Raw genomic sequence first — 24,767 nt, forward strand, 5'->3', positions numbered from 1 at the left:
ACAACGACATTATATCACACACACACACACACACACACACACACACACACAAACACACACACATTAAATGATATCACACAGCTGACTTCCTGTAGGTCTTCCTGTGTAGCTACTGTATGTGTATCAAAGGCACACGTTGAGGTCACGTAGCCATTGCTGCGGTGGGCCTCAACAGCGAATGTTCTCCGGGCTCTCCTGCAACCACAGTAAGAGCTACAAATTACTAAACAATCACTTTATAGTGACCATTTATCCTAAGTTTGTCCCTTTGTTTGTCACTTGTTTGGTGGCGTTGATCAGGGGTATTGTTGACGCTTGAAAGAAAGGTAATCCAGCGAGGTCCGTTTAAAGCTGTTTGCTTTATTAACAAAATGATGGTACAACTTGTTTTGCAAATAAATAAATAGAGTTTAAACACAGAGCAACGAGGCCTATCCTCGCCATCACCGTTGCCAGATACCACAGCCCAAGTTCAAAAGCTTTGTGCTCCCAATCAGCCGCCTCTACCACCGGGTCACGCTCCTATTTATCCACCTTTTCACCTGTAGAGGGCACACATCCTCGCAAAAATAGAAACATTAAAATAACATAAAATGAATACCGAAATGGCTCCTACATAACCGGCCCCTAATTGTATTTGGTGAGCAAAACAATTACTAAATTAAATCAAAATAGGAGCCTTAAAATCATTACGTTTCTATGCATCAAATCAAGCATATTACAGACAAGATAGTGAGAGTACTTGACCATTTTTATCTTGACTCTTCAAGCTTTGTCTTCATCACCCTCAAACAGAGCTTTGTCATGGGTCTTTTATGATGCTGCTTTGGGTCTTGATTGTCACGGTGCACACAAGCCCTTTCTGGTCAGGGAAAACTTCAATTATTCTTCCTGCAACGCAGGAGCCTCTTTGTGCAGTTGGGTCCACCAAAGCAACATCTCCACACTGGAAGTTCCTCCTTTTGGTATTCCACTTTTGGCACTCTGTAGACCCCTCTGGTCATGATGAGTAGACCCCTCTGGTCAGTAATGGTGAGCAGACCCCTCTGGTCAGTAATGGTGAGCAGACCCCTCTGGTCAGCAGTGATGTGTAGACCCCTCTGGTCAGTGATGATGTGTAGACCCCTCTGGTCGGTGATGTGTTGACCCCTTTGGTCGGTAGTGATGATAGACCCCTCTGGTCCGTGCGTAAACCCCTCTGGTCAGTGAGTAGACCCCTCTGGTCCGTGCGTAGACCCCTCTGGTCCGTGCGTAGACCCCTCTGGTCAGTGACGAGTAGACCCCTCTGGTCAGTGACGAGTAGACCCCTCTGGTCAGTAATGATGTGTAGACCCCTATGGTCTATGTCCGCCATTCGTCCTTTTCGTCCTATTGGCTCCTGACGCAAGCTGTTGAGCACATCTACAAGACTGTTGGTTAAGTCAGGCCCTTTGAGCACTTCTGCATTCAATGCTTTTCCACAAAATGATTCTCCACAATCAAACACAACCTTTAATTTTCGTTTCTTTGGGTGGTCAACTTCATGGTGGGACAGGTTCCACACCTTTCTATCCATTCTGGTCAGTTGCCCCTTTGGCACAAGTTCTGATTGTCCTTTGCTGGTTGTGTCATTCAAAGCAGCATACACTCCATTCATGACTGACTGTTTCCTGAATTTGAATTTCCTTTTCCGGCTTTGGAGACGTTGTTCTGCAAGGCTACAGTTATTAGGCGATGTAGCATGATCCTTCCTAAATGGTAACTTTAGACTGTAATGTCCATCCACAATTTTAGAAGATTCATCTGTGATTTTCAAAAACTGTTTGTCTTCAACGGACATTTCCTTCACCTCTTCGCACAAATTTGCTGAAATTCGGTTGACTGCATGAGATTGAATTTCATTGGTAGATCCTTTTCCTACTGGGCCATTCACTACCCATCCGAGCATCGTTTTCATTGCATATGGGCCGTCTCCTTCACTGTTTATGACTTGCCAGGGCTCTATTGCTTTGGGTGCGTTTGTGCCTATCAGCAATTCAATGCCTGCATCAATGGTGGAAAGTTTGACATCTTTAAGATAAGGCCACTTTGATAGAGACTTCTGGTTGGGTATGTTACTCTTTGATACAGGAATCTTTGTTTGTGTGAATGTCTCTGGCAGAGTTATGAACCCATTGTCATGAAGTCCACTTACTTCCAGTCCTGTGATGATGTTAGTAGACATCATTTTCTCCTGGCCCATTGTGCGCAGCATGATGCTTGTTCTTTTTCCTTGTACCTTTAGTTGCCGCATTAATCTATCAGTACAAAAGGTGGCAGAGCTACCGGGGTCAAGAAATGCATAAGCTTGTATAACTCTGCTACCCTTGTTTGATTTTACCTTAACAGGTACGATGGACATCAGACACTGTTCTTCACCGGCCCCAGTTTGACTGCATGTTTCGAGGGACACAAGGCCTGTGTTCTTCACCCTGTTGGGTTCCTTGGCTGTTTCCTTATGTGTTTCCTGTTTTCCTGCTCCTTTGTTCTGCTCCACTTGTCCCATGTGCAGTACAGTTGGATGCGCCCTCTTGCAAATGGTGCATGACTGACGCTGGTCGCAGTCCTTGCTAATATGACCTGTTAAGAGACATGCAAAACAGAGACCTCTTTCTTTCAAGAATGTGATCTTGTCAGTGTGACATTTCTTTTTAAACCAAGAGCAGCTTGCCAGTAGATGTTCTCCTGAGCAAAACAGACAGTATGGCCTATGCTGGCCTGGTGGTGGGCTATTCCACTGTTTGTGATAAGTGGGGACGACATCAATGGTTGCTGCATTGGTTGTGAATCCCTTGTCACTGAACTTGGTTTTCACAGAACTTGAGTGTATGGGCCTTGGACCTTGTGCTTTTGGTGAGGGATCTTGTATATCACCAAAGACAGGATCTGTCAAGATTTTGACTTCTCTTTCGATGAACTCAACTAAGGTTCCGAATGTGGCTCTGCGGTTTGTAGTTTCTTGAAACTTGCATACTTCTACTCTCCATCCCCCTCTCAACTTGTAGGGCAATTTGCTGACTAACAACTTCAAATTAGAGGCCAGATTTAATTCATCCATGTAGGCAATTTCATTCATGCCATTCAAGCAACCTCTGAGGTACAGAGCATATGATTTCAGTGTTTGTGAATCCTCAGATCGAATGGAGGGCCAGGTCAATGCCTTTTGAATGTATGCATTGGAGACTAAATACTCATTTCCAAAGTGCTCTTGGAGCAATTCTTTGGCTCTTGCAAATCCTATATTTGCGTCTAAGAAGAGACATGTCTTAACTAGCTCTCTGGCTTGTCCAGATGTATATTGCTCTAGATAATACAATTTGTCCTTTGCATTGTCAATTTTGCTCTCTATAATATGTTCAAATGAACTGATAAAGGATCTGTAGTCAATTGGATCATTACTAAAAACCTTCATCTCCTTTCGTGGCAAGAATGTTTTGTCCTGTTGCCTAATCAAAGATGCTGTGATGTCATTTTGCCTCTGCAGAATTTCATAGACAGCAGTGTCTTGTTCTCCAAGAGAGATCCTAGGTTCATCACCTTGGGACTGTCGTCCGGAGTGGGGTGCTAAGTGGGGCTGTGATGGACCTTGGGGGTGCAGAGTGGTTTGATGAGAGGACCTATGGTGTGAAGGCTCATAAGTATGGCTTAGGAGTTGTGGCTGAGACTGTCGTTGACTTGGCTGGGCAGTGGATCTGTACAGAGATGGGTCTGGCCAGACAGGGGGCCGCAAAGAAGGAAGGAAATACGGCTCTTTGGCTCTGGCATGAAGTAGCATTGGTTGAAGCGGAAGGGCACTCGATTTAAGTCTAACACTGGCATCTTGCATTCCTTTGCTATGCCCCTGTAATTTAAGCGTTTTCCCCAAATGCTCATTCATTCCATCTCTCTGTGAAACACTGCTTTTTCGATCACTTAATACATCAAGTTTGGCATTGGCTGCATCTAATTCACTTTGGACAGTTAACATTTCCTTTTGTTTTCTCAATTTTTCTTGTCCTTCAGCCAATTCTTTCAATAACTCTGCCTGTCTTTGCGCTAATTCTGCTTCCTCGCTCTCTATGGCGTGCTTTTCTTTAAGAGCCGCCAATCTAACTTCTAGCGCAGCCTTGTCCGCTGCTGCGCGACTCAAGGCTGTGGAGGTTGAAGAGACCTTTGATCCCGTATCGTCTACTTTCCTTGCATGAGTTGCAGAAACACTGTCCTCAGGTCTTATTTCCTCATCATCATCATTGCACCGTTTGTGTTCAACTAGCCATGCATTCGCCTCCAACAGGAACGATTTATTAATATCTCCTTTAGGTTGATACCACACGTCATCAGATTCGCGTTCCTCTTCTGCCAATACATGCTGATAATCGTTGTGACTAGCTTCAAATTCACCCAATAAATCATCATATTGTGCTACATTTTCCATCACTTGTTCTACATTTGACGGAACGGTCATCAATTTTTTAATAAAGTTCATCTTGCGTGTAAGCATTCCGAGTTTTATCTTTCTCGCTTTACGCAAATCTTTTGCGGCTTCATTTTCATCCAGCTCAGTTGGCACATTTGTGTCTTCTGGCTTACCGTGTTCACCAGCCATTGTGTAACAAAAAAGGGAATTATCTTCACAAAAATCAAAGTATCCTTTCCAACAATGTTTATGCTCCGTTGCAATTCATTAATCCAGCAAGGTGGCAAATGCGCGCATAAATTCACAAGCAGCGCTTAACTTTCCTCTAGTAACTTAAAGTCTTATCAAACTTGCTCCAAAGGCAATCCATAATTCAAACAAAAATATTATCTAACTAATAAATCCAATCTTCGGCTCCTAGAGCTCTTTGTCCATGAAAACTGTACTTTTTAAAGTTCAGAGGCCTACCGCAATCTCGTGCTTTGTTTGCATCGGCTTTCCTTTGTTCCTTTGCGGCCTGTTCCTTGCGTGGCTTTGGAAATCCAATCCTCGTCGTAATTCAAAGGGTTATCCAGATCCAAAAGCAAGCTTTTTGACTAATATAGTGACCATTTATCCTAAGTTTGTCCCTTTGTTTGTCACTTGTTTGGTGGCGTTGATCAGGGGTATTGTTGACGCTTGAAAGAAAGGTAATCCAGCGAGGTCCGTTTAAAGCTGTTTGCTTTATTAACAAAATGATGGTACAACTTGTTTTGCAAATAAATAAATAGAGTTTAAACACAGAGCAACGAGGCCTATCCTCGCCATCACCGTTGCCAGATACCACAGCCCAAGTTCAAAAGCTTTGTGCTCCCAATCAGCCGCCTCTACCACCGGGTCACGCTCCTATTTATCCACCTTTTCACCTGTAGAGGGCACACATCCTCGCAAAAATAGAAACATTAAAATAACATAAAATGAATACCGAAATGGCTCCTACACACTTTTATTGATTCCTTAAGCTGTTACATTTTTCCTCAGTGTTTTGTTAGCGGAAAGATTGCTCATTGTGTTGATGGTTTGCCTTGTATTGTGTGGTGTTGGCTTTGACAAGACGGCCGTAGTGATTAGGTTTTTAGAGAGAGAGGTTTTTAGAGAGAGGTTTTTAGAGAGAGAGGTTTTTAGAGAGAGGTTTTTAGAGAGAGAGGTTTTTAGAGAGAGGTTTTTAGAGAGAGAGGTTTTTAGAGAGAGAGGTTTTTAGAGAGAGGTTTTTAGAGAGAGAGGTTTTTAGAGAGAGGTTTTTAGAGAGAGGTTTTTAGAGAGAGAGGTTTTTAGAGAGAGAGGTTTTTAGAGAGAGGTTTTTGGTGCTTAAGTGCACACTTTTTCCAGGGTGGCAAGACAGCTTAATATCATCTTTATTTTAAAACTGAGGGGGGAAAACAAATGCAAGTGAATGTGAGTAGGCTGTAGGTCTTCCTGTGTAGCTAATGTGTGTCAAAGGCGTGTGTGGAGAACGAGTAGCCATTGCTACGGTGTTCCTTAACAGTGAACGTTCGCAGGGCTCTCCTTCAACGACAGTAAGGGCTAAGAATAACTAAGCAGGCTATTGTCCTTATCAACTTAATATCATATTTATTGTTACACTGAGGAGGGAGAGAAAATTCAAATGAATGAGAGTAGGCTGTAGGTCTTGCTGTACGGCTTGTAGGTGTCAAAACCACAGGCGTTGCACACAAAGGGCCTTTCCTGCAGCTGCAGTCCTCAACAGTGTTCTTATCTTAAAGGTTCTATCCAACCATGGTGCGAGCTTGAAATCTCTAAACAATAACTAATGGTAACCCCTTAGTAAGTAAGTAAGTAAGTAAGTAAGTAAGTAAGTAAGACTTTATTTATTTAGCACATTTTGTACAAGAGTTGCAGTTCAAAGTCCTTCAAATAAAAACAAGCTTAAACTTAAATGTTTTCCTGAAATCTTTCCATTATTGTCATTGTGGACCATGAGTTGCTTTTAATTTGATTCAACCTCTCCAGTAGTTTGTGGTACTCCGTTTCAGCATTAGGGTTGCTGGTCGTGTTGCATGTCGTGTCATATACAGTAAATGTGACTGTGTGTACACCAGAGGGCGCTATTCTATTGCTCAGCATTTGCCATGTCTATATCTGCACTCTTCCTTATCAGTGTATTGTTTGCATGTCAAACTCCTCAAACCTCATAGGTGCCTGATAGGCCTCAGTCCCCAGATGGTTAAAACACTTTAATTTTGAATGGAACTGTATCTGCTCATGTGTGTAGTCGTTTGTGAATGTGTCTGAATTGGGCTGTGTAAGTAAAAGTGTTGAACTTTGTAGATTTAGCATTGCACACCTGTTTCTTTTATGTGATACAGTAAATCTGTTTGCTCCAATCAGGTAAAGGAATGTTTAGTTTTCATAGTGTGTTCCGTCAATGATGTCACACACTAATTTCCCAGGTTACAGTGTCAGCGATGGTGCAAAGTCTCACGTCCATCCGCCTGATTCTCATGCTGTCCTTGATCCAAGGTACACTGTTGGCTCACATTGCAAACTGTCCTCTTAAGGCTTATGCTTTCTTATACCAGAAATGTTAACAGCTGTGTACTTATTGTGTTTTCTTTCCTAATATGACTTACGTTTAGTGACTAAGTTCCCATATGACTAAATACCCATACTACTACATAGTATGCACTTAAATATGTTCCTATGATGAAGCCTAAGCCTAATATGTTCCTATGATGAAGTCTAATTACTAATAGTATGTTTATATTACACTATATAACCTATATACACCAAGCTCAAACATGAACAGGTTCATGTCACACAAGCTCAGAGACAGATGTCTGATTTCATGTCACACAAGCCCAGAGACAGGTGTATGACATCACATGACACAAGTCCAGAGTCAGGTGTATGATATCATATGACACAAGCCCAGAGTCAGGTGTCTGTTTTTATGTCACACAAGCTCAGAGACAGTTGTCTGACTTCATGAAGTGTGCATTGAATTTCAGGTATCACTCCGACGAAATGGGGGGTCAATTTCGACCTTGCGCAGATCTGTGCTGTGACTGGGTCGTCCGTGGTCGTGCCCTGCTCTTTCACTCATCCTCCTGGCCTTCGGGTGACTCAGGTGTTCTGGGTCTCGAACCCTAAGAAGGGAGTGGAGCCAGAAGATCTGTGTGACGACCCAGAGTACAGGCCTCGAGTCCAGTACAGCCCAGATACTGAGAAGAACTGCACCTTAGTCCTGAGCGAGGTGAAAGCGTCAGACGCACTTGTTTACTATGTAAGGATTGCTACTGATAAGAGTGCAGAGAAATGGCTGTCAAGAGGAGCTGAACTACGGGTCACAGGTACAGTTTGTTACCCAAGACACAGTTTGTTTTCCAAAACAACAATGTGGAGTCTGTCACAGTACTCATAGTATGCCTATATCAAAGAATGTATTTTGAATTATATATGATGAAGTGGATCACACTTCTTATAGTGTGCTTTTATCATACTACACGGTAAGCTGTTACATGCGTTCCTTTGATTAATTATATCACCGTACTCATAGTGTAGTATCCTTAGTATGTCAGGCATGGGCAGAAACTAACAGATGTACACTTCTCTCTTCTCCTCTGAGATCTCTCTGTCCAGAGTCATGGCTCCGTGCTTGAGGGACAGGATGCACAGCTTAATTGCAGCAGCACCTGTGTTTTGACCAAACAACCCACTCTGCTTTGGAAAAAGAATGGAGTGGTGTTACCTTTTCAACGAACGAACAACAACAAGAGCATGCTTCTCCTGAAGAACATCAGACCTGAAGATGAGGGATACTATTCTTGTGAATTGAAGGACCATGAAGGACATCCTTCTAAACCAGTGAAGCTTAATGTCATGTGTGAGTGCAAGAGTCAAAGTACGGTAGCATACAAGTTACTGACTTACTTTCTAATAAATACTTAATACTACATTGTTTGACTATTTTTATTTTGTTCAAGTCTCTCCAAAGAACACCACACTATCCATCACACCTACCAGTGGGATACTCAAGGGCAGTTCCGTGAATCTGACCTGCAGCAGTGATGCCAACCCACCAGTGGAGAGCTACATCTGGTTTAAGGTGGGTGAGTCCATTCCAGTAGGATCAGGACAGCAGTACAGCATCACTAACATCAGATCTGAAGATGGAGGACAGTACTACTGTGAGGGAAGGAATAATCATGGAGCTGAGAACTCTACCACTGTTTCAATAACAATGAAAGGTATAATAAGTATCTATCTATCAATCAATATTTCTAATTATCTATACATCTGTCTGTCTGTTTGTCCATCTTTCTATCTATCTGTCTATATATCCGTCCATCCGTCCCTCCGTCTCCATCTCTTTCTTTTTATCTGTCTCTTCTATTTGCCTCAACTGCCTTTGTCCTTTTCTCACCTCCTCCCTCCTGTGACTTCGTATCTCCTACAGAGGTTACTGCCTTCATGATGTATGTCGTGATTGTGATTGGCGTCTCCACTGGCTGCGTACTCATGGGATCTCTCTGTCTTGCCTATTTCACCAGGTGAGATCACTGAAAACCAATGAAACCACTGCCTGTATAATGGTGAATGGACCGCATTTATATAGCGCTTTTCTACTCATAGAGCACTCAAAGCGCTTTACACATTAATGCGTCAGACACCTACCACGAAGGCGGAAGCTACTATCTAAGTTGCGGAGCGATTGGGGGCTCCTCCTCTACCTCCTGTCGAGAACTGCTAACACAGAATAGAAAAAAACACGCATCTAAACTAAGTCGTGTGCATGTTTTCAATGTTTTTGTCACAAAACAGGTTCCAGATTAGAACAGAGGGGATTGTGGACACAGGAAGACCAGCTCTGGACAGTACAAAGGCAGAGGAACCAAATAACATAGTTTTTTTATTACTAAATAGTCACTATAATGTTGTGTGGTATGCTTATTTAAATATCCTCTTTTTATCTAACGCTTGCTACTTCACCCACGAACAAACTCGCTCTTCATGTGCCTTTAAGGCTTTGACGGTCCTTAACCCTTAAAGTTACTCTAACCTCATGAACGTAACGTCATAGTGACATTGTGTTCCTGTTGGTTACAAGCTATACACTGAGTTGCTATCAGTAGTACTATTTGCTCAGTGTACTACAGATAGATATTTTGTGTGAAAAAAAAAACATTTCTTACTTGACTTTCTTAAAGGTTTTGCATAAAAGCAAGAGAACACTGATGGTGATACTGCATGTTTCTATGAATATAATTGCTTTTGTGGTGATCTGTGGCAAGAGGCCAAAGGTCACGCACAGCATGGGGTTTTGAATGACACCTTCTGTCTTTCCTTACAGGGTAACGCTGATAATGGGAACTGTATGTTTGACCCGGACATGGATTCAGTGTACCAGAACACCACTGGTGATGACGACATTTATCAGAATGTTTAGATTGAAATAGTTAGGATTGTTTTCTTGTGGCATTTTGTACAATCGAGTGACACACACATGCACACACACACACACACACACACACACACTCATACTCTCTCTCACACACACACACACACACACACACACACACACACGCCTGCAGACACACACACAAACACACACTCACACATGCACACACACACACACACACATGCCTGCAGACACACACATACACACATACACACACACACACACACACGCACACAAGCACTTACACACACAAACACGCACTCACACATGAACACACACACACACACACACACACACACACACACACACACACAGACACACACACACACACACACACACACACACACACACACACACACACACACACACACACACACACACACACACACACACACACCCGCAGACACACACACGCACACACACTTCACACATCACAGTGTTTCTGCATCACTGTGTTACTGCACTCCTGGTTAACTGGACACTCTAGAGACTGCTATAATGATTTATAATGCATTAACATGTTTCATTACTCCAGTGTTTCCTCTGCTGTATTCACACTAACAGGGTGGTGTTCTGTTATGTGTAATATCTTCTATTGTGATATTTTCATGGAAGTAAAGTAAATAAAGCATTTACAGTATTTCTCTGTTCCTAAAACACATTTTTTCAAAGCATGCCTCGGTTTCTCTTAGCTCTAAACACAAATCCCAAAACCACTCACACAAAATGCAAAACCCTTTATATCTCTTGCAAAATGACACTTTGGTTTCAAAACACTATTATATCACCTCAAAAGGGCATTTTGTTTTCAAACAACAAACACAGACCATTATTTGAGTAGACATTCTAAGCATTGATTGAACACTGATGTGCTCAATGGAAAACACTACTATGAAATGGGAAAACACTAGTATGAAGGCATTATCAGGAGTATTATGCCTTTTCATCTCCAGTGTTACTGTACGCTTTCTTCTGTTGTAAAATATCGTAACTGTATAATGTTTTAACTCAAAAATGAAAGAAACATGTAAAATAATAAAAGGACAAAAAAACTAGACTGCATCCTGTTCTTGCTCAAGACAATATCGACAATTGTTGTGTTGTGAAACATCTGAAAATACAGTTTGATTTGAACATTTGATTGGATAACAATACAGTACAGTAATGTTTCTGTGCTGATAGGACGTAATCAGTTGTGGAAACGTATATGACTTACTTGCACATAGTCATATCATACTGTAATTGTTTGACTCTATCAGAGTTTCTGTCAAAAGGCACCCTGTACACCTTCTTCATTCTCGAGATGTTCTGCCTTAGAACATGGTCCACTGTGGCTAGGCTCTTTGTATTGATGTTTAGGAATATGTCTTGGTCATCAATGGTTGCACTTTGTATTTGTTTACGTATACTGTAATTTTACAAATACAGTACAATGTAAAATATTCTACAGTAAAATACAACAATACTATGCTCCTGATACAGTAAGGCATTCAAACTAGTGTTTTACTGTCATAGTAGTGTTTCTTACCCATTCTCTCTTCTGAATGTCCGGAGAATCGGTGCAACTGAGAAGCGGCTTATGTTTGGTTGAACCCTCTGGCCAGCCTTGCCAGCCTCCTGCATGGTCAAACCCATGTTGACCACATGGTTGAACACATTGGCCTGAATCTCATCAGAGATACAGTAATGGCTCTCCGTCTTGCTCTTCCTCTTCATCATTTTCCTCCTCCTCCTCCTCCTCCTCTTACTCTCACTCCTCTGCCCCTCTGATCACCACTCACTTCAATGTTGCCATAAATTGTTCTCCAAACTAGGATCTAAAGTTTTGATTTCAAATTGCACAACAGCTTTGGAAATGGAAGTTTTGTCATTTGATTAGCAGTGTTTTCTGTTTGAACACAATGAGGTTTTGGCATTGATGAAGCATGCAAAGTAGAGAGGATGGTGTGTAGTGTTTTGAAGAAAATGTGGTTAACAATTGAAAACTGTGTCTAAAGCAGAGAATTGTGTGTTGTGGTTTGAAGAAAGTGCGGTTAACAATTGAAATCTGTGTTTAAAGCAGAGAATTGTGCTTAAAGTTTAGCAGAATTGGTTTAGGGAGTTGGCACTTGGGTTTAGTGTTCAGAGAAACCGAGGCATGTTTTGAAAAAATGTGTTTTAGGAACAGAGAAATACTGTAATAGACAGCTGTGTCTGTAATGTTACAACTTGAGATGGTTCAGCTCCCCCTGCTGGTGAAATTATTGTAAGGCTCTTCAGAATGCTGCAGAATCTTCCACTGAAGTTACAGTATTTCTCTGTTCCTAAAACACATTTTTTCAAAACATGCCTCGGTTTCTCTGAACACTAAACCCAAGTGCCAACTCCCTAAACCAATTCTGCTAAACTTTAAGCACAATTCTCTGCTTTAAACACAGATTTCAATTGTTAACCGCACTTTCTTCAAACCACAACACACAATTCTCTGCTTTAGACACAGTTTTCAATTGTTAACCACATTTTCTTCAAAACACTAAACACCATCCTCTCTACTTTGCATGCTTCATCAATGCCAAAACCTCATTGTGTTCAAACAGAAAACACTGCTAATCAAATGACAAAACTTCCATTTCCAAAGCTGTTGTGCAATTTGAAATCAAAACTTTAGCTCCTAGTTTGGAGAACAATTTATGGCAACATTGAAGTGAGTGGTGATCAGAGGGGCAGAGGAGTGAGAGTAAGAGGAGGAGGAGGAGGAGGAGGAGGAGGAAAATGATGAAGAGGAAGAGCAAGACGGAGAGCCATTACTGTATCTCTGATGAGATTCAGGCCAATGTGTTCAAACATGTGGTCAACATGGGTTTGACCATGCAGGAGGCTGGCAAGGCTGGCCAGAGGGTTCAACCTAACATAAGCCGCTTCTCAGTTGCACCGATTCTCCGGAAATTCAGAAGAGAGAATGGGTAAGAAACACTACTATGACAGTAAAACACTAGTTTGAATGCCTTACTGTATCAGGAGCATAGTATTGTTGTATTTTACTGTAGAATATTGTACTGTATTTGTAAAATTACAGTTTACGTAAACAAATACAAAGTGCAACCATTGATGACCAAGACATATTCCTAAACATCAATACAAAGAGCCTAGCCACAGTGGACCATGTTCTAAGGCAGAACATCTCGAGAATGAAGCAGGTGTACAGGGTGCCTTTTGACAGAAACTCTGATAGAGTCAAACAATTACAGTATGATATGACTATGTGCAAGTAAGTCATATACGTTTCCACAACTGATTACGTCCTATCAGCACAGAAACATTACTGTACTGTATTGTAATCCAATCAAATGTTCAAATCAAACTGTATTTTCAGATGTTTCACAACACAACAATTGTCGATATTGTCTTGAGCAAGAACAGGATGCAGTCTAGTTTTTTTGTCCTTTTACTATTTTACATTTTTCTTTCATTATACAGTTCAACATTATACAGTTACAATATTTTACAACAGAAGAAAGCGTACAGTAACACTGGAGATGAAAAGGCATAATACTCCTGATAAGGCCTTCATACTAGTGTTTTCCCATTTCATAGTAGTGTTTTCCATTGAGCACATCAGTGTTCAATCAATGCTTAGAATGTCTACTCAAATAATGGTCTGTGTTTGTTGTTTGAAAACAAAATGCCCTTTTGAGGTGATATAATAGTGTTTTGAAACCAAAGTGTCATTTTGCAAGAGATATAAAGGGTTTTGCATTTTGTGTGAGTGGTTTTGGGATTTGTGTTTAGAGCTAAGAGAAACCGAGGCATGCTTTGAAAAAATGTGTTTTAGGAACAGAGAAATACTGTAATATTCTTTGCGCGTCCTCTCTCTCTCCCTCTACCCCTCTCTCTCTCTCTTCTGTATGTAGCTGAAATGGTCATTGTGGTGTTCTCTCTCTCTCTCCCTCTACCCCTCCCTTTCTCTCCCCCTTCCTCTCTCTCTTCTGTATGTAGCTGAAATGGTCATTGTGGTGTTCTCTCTCTCTCTCCCTCTACCCCTCCCTTTCTCTCCCCCTTCCTCTCTCTCTTCTGTATGTAGCTGAAATGGTCATTGTGGTTTTCTTTTCTGCAGCTCCTCAGCCTGAAATAAAAGAGCCAAATGTTGCAAAACTATTTTTTGTATTCAATTATTACCGTATTTATTTACAATGTATTATAATACAAGTTGGGAATGATACCCTGTAAGGTTAGACCTCAGTTGCAGCAACTTGCCGTTGCTGTTGCAGTCTGCCCTTCATAAGCATCTTTAGCTCTGTCCAGCAAGTAAACTTTTTTTTTTTTAGGTGTGAAAATTGCGTCTCGGGGTGTGTGTGAGAGAGAGAAAGAGAGAAAGTTTGAGACAGCGAAAGAGAGAGAAAGAGAGAGATGGATAGAGAGGGGGAGAGAGAGAGAGAGAGAGATAGAGAGAGAAAGAGATAGATGAAAGAGAGAGAGAAAGGGAGAGAGAGAGAGAAAAAGAGAGAGAGAGAACTGGCCATTGGATCACTCAGTATTAACAAGTAACAAGGCAGGCGGAACACAACACACCACAACAGAACACAATATCACAATATACTGTCATGCATCATTAAACACAACAAACTGTACGTCATTTAACACAACACACTCTACGTCATTAAACACAACACACTGTATGCCATTAAAAACAACACACTGTACATCATTTAACACAACACACTGTACGTCATGTAACACAACACACTGTAGGCCATTAAAAACAACACACTGTACGTCATGTAACACAACACACTGTATGCCATTAAAAACAACACACTGTACGTCATTAAACACAACAAACTGTATGCAATTAAACACCACAAACTGTATGCCACACCTTAATGGGACATTTTCACACATCTCAACACATATGTTAAACATTTAAGTGTGTAATGCTTATACCAAACATAATTTGACATATATGTGTGCATTTAGTACTTATAATGCATTGTAATGTCTTGTCTGTGGCAAGCTGAGGTCTCCTGTTTTTGTAGTGTGCAAAGTGAGGAGACATAACTGTGTAGGTGTCACATGCTAACTGTCACTTCCTGTCATAACAGGTCTGCTGCTGTATATAAAATGTGTAGGTGCTAACTGTCACTTCCTGTCATAACAGGTCTGCTGCTGTATATAAAATGTGTAGGTGCTAACTGTCACTTCCTGTCATAACAGGTCTGCTGCTGTATATGAAATGTGTAGGTGCTAACTGTCACTTCCTGTCATAACAGGTCTGCTGCTGTATATAAAATGTGTAGGTGCTAACTGTCACTTCCTGTCATAACAGGTCTGCTGCTGTATATAAAATGTGTAGGTGCTAACTGTCACTTCCTGTCATAACAGGTCTGCTGCTGTATATAAAATGTGTAGGTGTTAACTGTCACTTCCTGTCATAACAGGTCTGCTGCTGTATATAAAATGTGTAGGTGCTAACTGTCACTTCCTGTCATAACAGGTCTGCTGCTGTATATAAAATGTGTAGGTGCTAACTGTCACTTCCTGTCATAACAGCGTTGCTTCTGTATATAAAATGTGTAGGTGTTAACTGTCACTTCCTGTCATAACAGGTCTGCTGCTGTATATAAAATGTGTAGGTGTTAACTGTCACTTCCTGTCATAACAGGTCTGCTGCTGTATATAAAATGTGTAGGTGTTAACTGTCACTTCCAGCGCTGTTTGAGTGGTCACACTGCTGGGTTGGGACACAGAAACGCTCAGAGATAACTGTTCACGGTAAGACTATTTCAACTTCAACTTGATATGTTTGATTATCATCACAATTTTTTTAAATTAACGTATGAAGTTTTGAAATAGATACAATGCAAGAGATTAACATAGTCAAGTGCAGAGACTTGTAAGTAAAGTATTAGTTCATCTTCCCTCTCTCTCTCTTTCCTGTTAACATACAAATGTTATTGCTTTTTTTTCTCTCTGTCAATCTGAGTTTTTCCCCCTACATTGGATGAATAATATGTTTTCTTTTCGAGAACTTTTTGAGTTTTTGAACACATTTGGTCTTGTTGGGTGTAACAGGTGAACAGCCAATGTTACACACCAAACCAGCAGATCTCTCCTTCTCTCCCTCTCTCTCTCCCTCCCTCTCTCTCTTTCTCCCTCCCCCTCTCTCTCTCTCTCCCTCCATCTCTCTCTTTCTCTCTTCCACCCTCTCTCTCTTTCCCTAGCTCTCTCTCTCCCTCCCTCCCTCTGTCTCTCTCTGTCTGTATTGACTCTAAAATGCCACTCATAAGAGGATGTGAAGACTATCTGGGTTGGAACTACCTCTTGTTAAAACATTATGTTCTTCTGCTGTTACGTGTTCAAACTCTGCATCACTGGTCTGTGCCACCATATATGTCACACTTGCATGCTCAGTGTCACCATAGTGTCTGCAGTGGTTTGACCTTACACTCACTTTACAAATGACAATATTGTTTTGGACTTGTCTTTTCTCTTCACTACTAAAGGTCTTGTACTTAGCAGACACTTTTATCCAAACTCTGTGAAGCAAGCAACTTTTTATTTTGAGCTGGTTGTGAAAACTGCCTCTCTATGTGATAGTGAGATAGAGAGAGAGAGTGTTAAAGATAGAGAAAGAGAGAGAAAGTGAGAGAAAGAGAGAGAAAGAGAGAGATGGAGTGAGTGACTGCAGTGGTTAGGGGTATGTGTCTTGCATGCTCATCGTCACCATAGCCACAAACTGGAGGTGAGGAAAACCGTACACGGCAATATTGTTTTTGACCTGTGTCTTTCCTCTTCACTACTAAAGGTAAAGGTTATGTATTTAGCAGACACCTTTATCCAAAGCAACTTACATTACTTTTCTACTGAACTACTCCTAGCAATTCAGTAAGTCTAGTCAGCCATTGTCTAAGATAACGTGGAAGGGGCTTTAGCGCAAACACCTGTACTGATTACAGTTTAAAAAGTGATATTTAAAAAAAAGAAAGTGCTTTACTGACAGAACTAAAAATTTTGGTCAATGGTATTATGCCGTGGCCTACTGGTAAAGGTTTCAGGCTGGAAACCATAGGGTGGCCAGTTTGATCCCCAATCAGTAGGAAAAATGTGGGCGGGGGAAGTTGTAGACGACTGCACTTCCATGCCCACATCCACGGCTGAAGTGCCCTTGAGCAAGGCACCTAACCCAGATCACTGCTCCCCGGGTGCCGCCAAAGGCAGCTCACTGCTCCGGGTTAGTGTAACTTCACCTCACTATGTGGGTCACTTACCTGGATGGGTTAAATGCAGAGGTGGAATTCAGAGTGTGTGTGTCTACACCACCTCTGCCATAGAGTCACTTTCACTTTCACTTTCACTTGCAGGTGTCCATGCAAAGGATGACGCAAATAAGAATGATTGAGTTTTTGCTTCTGCTTCACATTCTGCACACCCATCCAGGTAATTAGCAATGTGTTCATGGTCAGATATTTTAACAATGTATATAATACAGTACTATTTTTAATTAATTTGTGATGAAAGATGCTATTATTTATTTTTTAAAGACATGCTTTGGAACTGGCACACTCAGACGTTTGATGTGCAAATCTCTCGTAAAAGTATATGTGCTGTGAGAGGATCATCAGTGGTCATGCCCTGCTCTTTCACATATCCTCGTGGTCTCAAAGTCACTAAAGTGTTCTGGGGGATTCATCTTCAAAAGAAGAACAATTTCCAGGATGTATATGAGAATCCTCATCTCAAAGGTCGTGTGCAGTACTTTTGGAATAATAATTATAACTGCACATTGAAATTGAGTGAGCTGATGATGTCAGACAATGGAGAGTATTTCGCCATAATTGTAACACAAAACTGTTGCAGACTATTCTGTCCAGATTCCTGACCCAGTGATTGAGGGTAATAATGTGAAGCTGAGTTGCAGTGCCCCCTGTGGTCTGGAGAATAAAGTCAGAGTTATATGGAGAAAGAATGGAGAAGAGTTACCTGGTGAACAAACAAACAACTCTGAGCTTCTGCTCCAGAGAGTCAGTATCAAGGATGAGGGCCATTATTCCTGTTCACTGAAGACCCAAAAAGATCTTCCCTCATCATCAGTGAAGCTTAATGTCATGTGTAAGTACCAGATATGTACAGAGTCTGCATGGCATGTTTTTTTTAATGTAAATTAGGAAAACAGATATTACATAACAATATTTTATGGTCTCTCAAAAGGCCTCAAAGTCAATTCCACTGGACTCGCCAGTTTCTTTCTGTAAAGTTTCTAATAAAAATATGTCTTTTAAGTTGGTCGAGGAAGTAAACATTTATAAGAAGTTATATGGTGTACCAATTTAGAAAAACTTATATATATTTTCCAATGTGGGGAATTTTTAAGTCTTTCCTATCTTTCCCAGTCCCTCCAAGGATCCCTTCAGTCTCTGTCAGACCAGCTGATGAGATTCCTGAGGGATCTTCAGTGACTCTGACCTGCAGCAGTGATGCCAATCCACCAGTGCAGAGCTACACCTGGTTTAACACCACCGGATCAACAGTGTCAAAACTAGAAGCAGGAAAATATTACAACATCTGGAATGTCAGCTCTAAACACACTGGGTATTACTACTGTGAGGCCAAGAACAAATATGGTGCCATTAATTCTACTGGCGTTCACCTAGATGTTCTCTGTGAGTATTTTTTTCCCGGCACAGAATATTAACCATTTTGTACTGGACTACTGAATGGAACTCAATGCTCTGCTTTTTTATATTAAGTAGATTTACCCATAATTTACATGTAGATACAATATTCTGTATTTGAAAATATCTCAAAACGATTCATACTTCTTTTTTTTTTTTTTTTTACAGATGCTCCTAGAAACTTGTCAGCATCAGTCAGTCACCTTGGTGAAGGAAAAGAAGGCAGTTTAGTGGCTCTGACGTGCAGCAGTGATGCCAACCCACCTGTGGAGAACTACACCTGGTTTAACACAAGGCCTGGAGCTCAGGCATTGCACAGAGGCACCGGACAGAATATCAGCTTCACTCTGACCTCAGTCACTTCTGGGCTGTACCACTGTGAAGCTCATGGTCTTGGCTCTCTCAATTCCACTGGAGTTGCAGTGGTTTGGCCTGGTAAGATAAAATTAACTCATTTGTTTTTTATGTTTTCATTTACATTCACGAGACATGTGCTGTTTTATTCTTGTTTAATTATTATTGATATTATATAATAATAATTATTATTATAATTATAATACAAGGATAAAGAATAATAATTATTATATCATATTATTTGTAGGCTATAGCTGGCAGAGGGCAGCTCTGGTGTCGTCTTTAGGCTTTGCTACAGTCTTCATAACTCTACTTGGCCTTGCACTCTGGAGGTGAACAATATTATTGAACATATATGTAAATGCAACCTATTTTTCTGGTCTCTGTGTACCTAGCTGGAATAAGGCAAAGTTGTGTTCTGACTAGTTAGTCTGCTTATGAACTCTCTCTCTCTTTCTGGTCTATCTGTACCTAGCTGGAAGAAGGCAAAGTCAAATAATGACTCCAGGGACGCTAATGCTGCCACACAAGTAAGCGCTACCCGGACACCCAGAACAGTGAGAACAGTGCACATATGTATCTATCTTTACCAAACTAAGATTGTGTCATCATAACAACATTACAAAGAGATTGGATTAGTACGTTGACCTTTGTCCACCTCTCCATCTGTCCATTCCTACCCGTTTTTGCCCACAGGGTGTCCCTGATAATGTGTATGACGATGTCTCAGCCGTCCTCAACCCGGCGACCTCTGACCCTGCTCCGAGAGTGGACTCAGGCTTCCCAGATGACGTCCAGTACACCAGCGTTCAGTTCAGGAGCTCCAGAGGACAGGAGGTGCCCCTTTACTCCATCGTCCAACTCAGCACACTGCAACAGGGGGTTGTGGAGGAGGTGGAGGAGGTGGAGGAGGTGGAGTATGCAGCAGTCAATTTCTCTAGACCCAACACTGCCACGGAGTGAGTAGAATTGGTCATTACAAATACAATATTCCATTCAACCTTTATCCTGTATACACATTATTTAATTGTATGTCCACTATTGCCATTTAGTGGGCAGAGGGGTACATGTCCCACAAACGTAACAAACTTCCTCCTCCATATTTACACTCTGTTAATTTAATATTGAAGCTGACAAAAACACAGCTCTGATTGTTCTCCCTGTAGAGTATTCAGTTAACACTGACCAGTGCAAAATCAATCAAGGTCACCAGCTGCTGGCCTTGTATAATTTCTCATTGTGGTGTTTGTTGTGTTTGTGTAGTGAAAAACAAGACCCTGTGGTCTACAGCCCTGTCAACAAATTCAAGCCACCCGTCCACTGAACATACAACACATCCTTTGAATGTGTGACACAACGAGCTGTACCCTTTCTCATTTGTTTGCTGTAGAAAGGTTTTGTTTGGGTTTAGGATGTGTAGCTGCCAATAATGTATTGAAGCTGTAGTAGGTAACTCATATAAAACAGTAGCACATGAGTAATATAATCTGTAAAAAAGTCAGACTCTTCCAAGCCATTTGCAATAATCCACAACTACTTAATCAAAACAACCAATCAAAACCAGCAGGATTGCCTGAAAATGCCTGCCTTTCAATCTGTGCCAAAAAGCTGCCAAAGTTAGAAATTGCTGTTGTGAAATGTGAACATTGCTGTCCAACAAACAAGCAGAAATATTTTTCAACATGAAAACTTTGTAAATAAAGTGTCAATTGCTGTGGTTCTTTGAATGCACTAGATTTTTGATATGAAATATTGTTTTTTAAAAAGTTTCCCCTAACACTTTATCAAACACATCCAGCACAACCATAGCATAACAAGAAGTTCAAACATTGTTTTTGTCCTTATAGCCAAACGGTACAGATACATGCCAGCGACGCAAAACGGTTGCTTCACTTTAAATGGGTGTGGCGTGTGGAAATAGCACAACAGACTGGACAAACGAGCAAGTTAGCAAGCTAGCCAGCTAGTAGGCTATATAGTCACTTGTCTTTGTATCAAAACTGTCATTGTGTTGAAGTAAGCACAGGAATAAATATCTAACATGCCAGGAACAACAACATCCCCTTACAAGGCCATCCAAGCTTTATTTTTTTAGCAAATTAAACGACGGAACACAGAGAAACACACACACACACATGCACACATACGTATATAACATAAAATGTCCCTGGCTAGCTGAGGAAATAGCAGAATCCTCCTCCACTCAGCTCTCTCTTCCCAGTCAAGTGGCTTAGTGAAGTTATTTTCAATACGCATCATAAAATAATCAGATTACTTACAAAGTGGGTCTCATTCATTCAGTAGGTCCTGATGAAGCCTCATGCAAAATACAGGGTGTGTGTGTGTGTGTGTGTGTGTGTGTGTGTGTGTGTGTGTGTGTGTGTGTGTGTGTGTGTGTGTGTGTGTGTGTGTGTGTGTGTGTGTGTGTGTGTGTGTGTGTTTGTGTGTGTGTGTGTGTGTGTGTGTGTGTGTGTGTCAGGGACGTGCAGTGAGGTTCAGAGCTGGTGAGGCACAGAAACCGGAAGTGATTACGTCATTTTGAGCTCTAGTTTAAACTATATATATAATGTATATATACATGTATATATGTCTATGGTTTTAAAATTGTCATCTGATCAGAACTGAAAAAACGTTGTTTTATTGTCTAATACCATTATTTTCAAACGATTGTTTTTTTATTGTATTATGAAGAGTTATTAATAAGATATTAATAGTTGCAAGCTAGTGTATGTAGCCCTCCCACCAATGATATGGCTCATTTCATTTTGTCTGGAGAAAATATAACTACGGTGGTGGGATGCTAATTTAAATGACCATTTAACCAACTCGGACAGCTTCGAAAAAACAATTCCATATTTATTTACACAGCATATTAACATGTAAACAGTTAAACACCGCATACATAGCACACAATACCAAAATGTTCTACTGGCCAGTATAATTTAAAGTTGGTGCACTTTCGTTGGAGCTCATAACCGTCAGTTTGAGGTGAAACAAAATGAATCCACTCACGATTATCAGTATAGATCAGTGGAAATCCGTTGTCCTCTTCTTGAGTGAATGCAGTCAGTGGCTAGTTTAGCTCAGGATTAGCACCTACCTAGTCTGCTCACAACTTCAAGGCAACTTTCCTGCATCAACAGCCTTTAGGTTCTTTAGGTTCGTGTTGCGCATGAATATGTAGTCCCGTTGGGAAACGTGAAATACTCCAATGCAAATGTGTAATACTACTGTGTTAACTTAAAATACTTAAACGTTCTTAGTTAATTCAACATGCCTCAGGTTAGCAATGCAATCTTCCATTTTCGCTGTCAAACTCAAGTAGAGAAGTGAAGAAGAAAATCCAACGTCAGATTATATACCCAACAAGTGCCCTCTCGCTCGCCACCCTTCTTGAATCCGTGGTAGTGCGTGCCTCCCTTGCAATATTTTTCAATGCGTTTTCAGCTCAACTCAAAAGGTTCTACGCTTGCGCACGCATGCGTAAAACCCAGTTTGGAGTGATTTCGCAATCCTAGGGGAGGCACTGCCTACCCTGCCCATAGACTGCAATGCATCTGCCTCCCTTGACCGCACGTCCAATGCTCATTGGCTGATCACTGGGAACCGGAAATGTTCAAATTCAGCGATTTTGATAATAAAAGTGCTCGAAATGATCGGAATCATGCAGAAATGACACTCGTAACACAGATAACTACAGAAATATGAATATTTATTTTATAATACATAAATATATATGATTATTATACAAAAAAAAAATTTTTTTTTTAAATATTTATTTTTTTTACTTTTCAAAATGACAGGTGAGGCTCTGCCTCCCCTGCCTCCTATGACTGCACGTCCCTGGTGTGTGTGTGTGTTTGTGTGTGTGTGTGTGTGTGTGTGTGTGTGTGTGTGTGTGTGTGTGTTTGTGTGTGTGTGTGTGTGTGTGTGTGTGTGTGTGTGTGTGTGTGTGTGTGTGTGTGTGTGTGTGTGTGTGTGTGTGTGTGTGTGTGTGTGTGTGTGTGTGTGTTTGTCTGTCTGTCTGTGTCTGTCTGTCTGTCTGTCTGTCTGTCTGTCTGTCTGTCTGTCTGTCTGTCTGTCTGTCTGTCTGTCTGTCTGTCTGTGTATGTGTGTGAGAGTGAGTGTGTCTGTTCTCAGTCTTATCCAAGGTGCATAGTTCTGTTATTATTCTCATTTCTTTCGGAAATAACATTCTTTGTTTTGCCTTGTTTATAATACTTCATAACTGTGTGACAGTTGAGACTACCTTGTTTATAATGCTTCATCTTCAACTCTGTCACAGATGAGTGTAGCTTGTTTACAACCCTTCATAACTCTGTCTCAGATGAGTGTAGCTTGTTCATAACGCCTCATAACTCTGTCTGTCTTAAGCTAAAATGTATCTGTTGAGTCAGCTGCTGCTGTGTTGATGCTGCTGCTGTGTTTGATCCACCCTGTAACAGTAAGTTTGAACGATAACATTAAGCCAATTGGCCATACCATAATCTGTATGTATGCAGTGCTTTTGTCCACCCTGTAACAGTAAGTTTGAACGATAACATTAAGCCAATTGGCCATACCACAATCTGTATGTATGCAGTGCTTTTGTCCACCCTGTAACAGTAAGTTTGAACGATAACATTAAGCCAATTGGCCATACCACAATCTGTATGTATGCAGTGCTTTTGTCCACCCTGTAACAGTAAGTTTGAACGATAACATTAAGCCAATTGGCCATACCACAATCTGTATGTATGCAGTGCTTTTGTCCACCCTGTAACAGTAAGTTTGAACGATAACATTAAGCCAATTGGCCATACCACAATCTGTATGGCATCTGCTGCATGTATGACTGCTCACCTGTGGTGACGCGATCTAGTGTTGGAGACAGGTAAAGCATATGGTTTACTCCCTCTTACCATGCTGAGAGCAGGATGAGATAGCTTCTGTTACAATATTTACCAACATTAACTGGTATGCTGAATGTATGTATCTATTTATTATATATACTGTGTGTGTGAAATATAACACTCAAACAAGTAAGCACCTTTTCTATGACCTGTTTGAAGACCCGGTGCTGTGTGTGTGTGTGTGTGTGATTGTGTGTGTGATTGTGAATGTATTGTACTCATTTCTGTCAACAGTGTCAGTAAGCTCACTTCCACTCTCATGTCTAGAGCCAGTCAAACTGAAACTGCCACCGCCTGATACATTTCCACAGAAACGCAGAACAAAGGGCATTTAGTTCTTTAACTTCCGGCGGTTAACTGTTGACACTTTCTCTCTCTCTCTCTATCTCTCTCTCTCTCTCTCTCTCGCTGTGCTCACACACAGTGCTCAAACACAGTGCACACACACAGTGCACACACACAGTGCACGCACGCACACACACACACACACACACACACACACACACACACACACACACACACACACACACACACACACACAGCGCTTCCACGCACGCTCCCAACGCACGTCAGGTGCGCTCTGTTCTCTCTCGTGGCCCTCTCGTGTCTCCCTCACACAACAGGCACCACCTGTCTTAAAGGCTCCTTCATCAACTAGGTGCCTGGAGCACCTACACATGGTGAAGTTCTGCTGCATTGTGGGGGATGTAGTTTGACTGGCGGCCATCTTGTGGTGTGGCAGCCAGTCCTCCAGGAAAATGCCACACCTCACTACAAGCTGGCCCACCGTGATGCCACAACATTCACACACACAGTATTTACATTCACACACACACACACACACACACACACACACCACAAACACACAGTGCTTACACACACACACACACACACACACACACACACACACACACACAGACACACACACACACACACACACACACACACACACAGACACACACACACACACACACACACACACACACACACACACACACACA

This window comes from Sprattus sprattus (genome assembly GCF_963457725.1).
Source record: "Sprattus sprattus genome assembly, chromosome: 1".
Taxonomy (NCBI): Eukaryota; Metazoa; Chordata; class Actinopteri; order Clupeiformes; family Clupeidae; genus Sprattus; species Sprattus sprattus.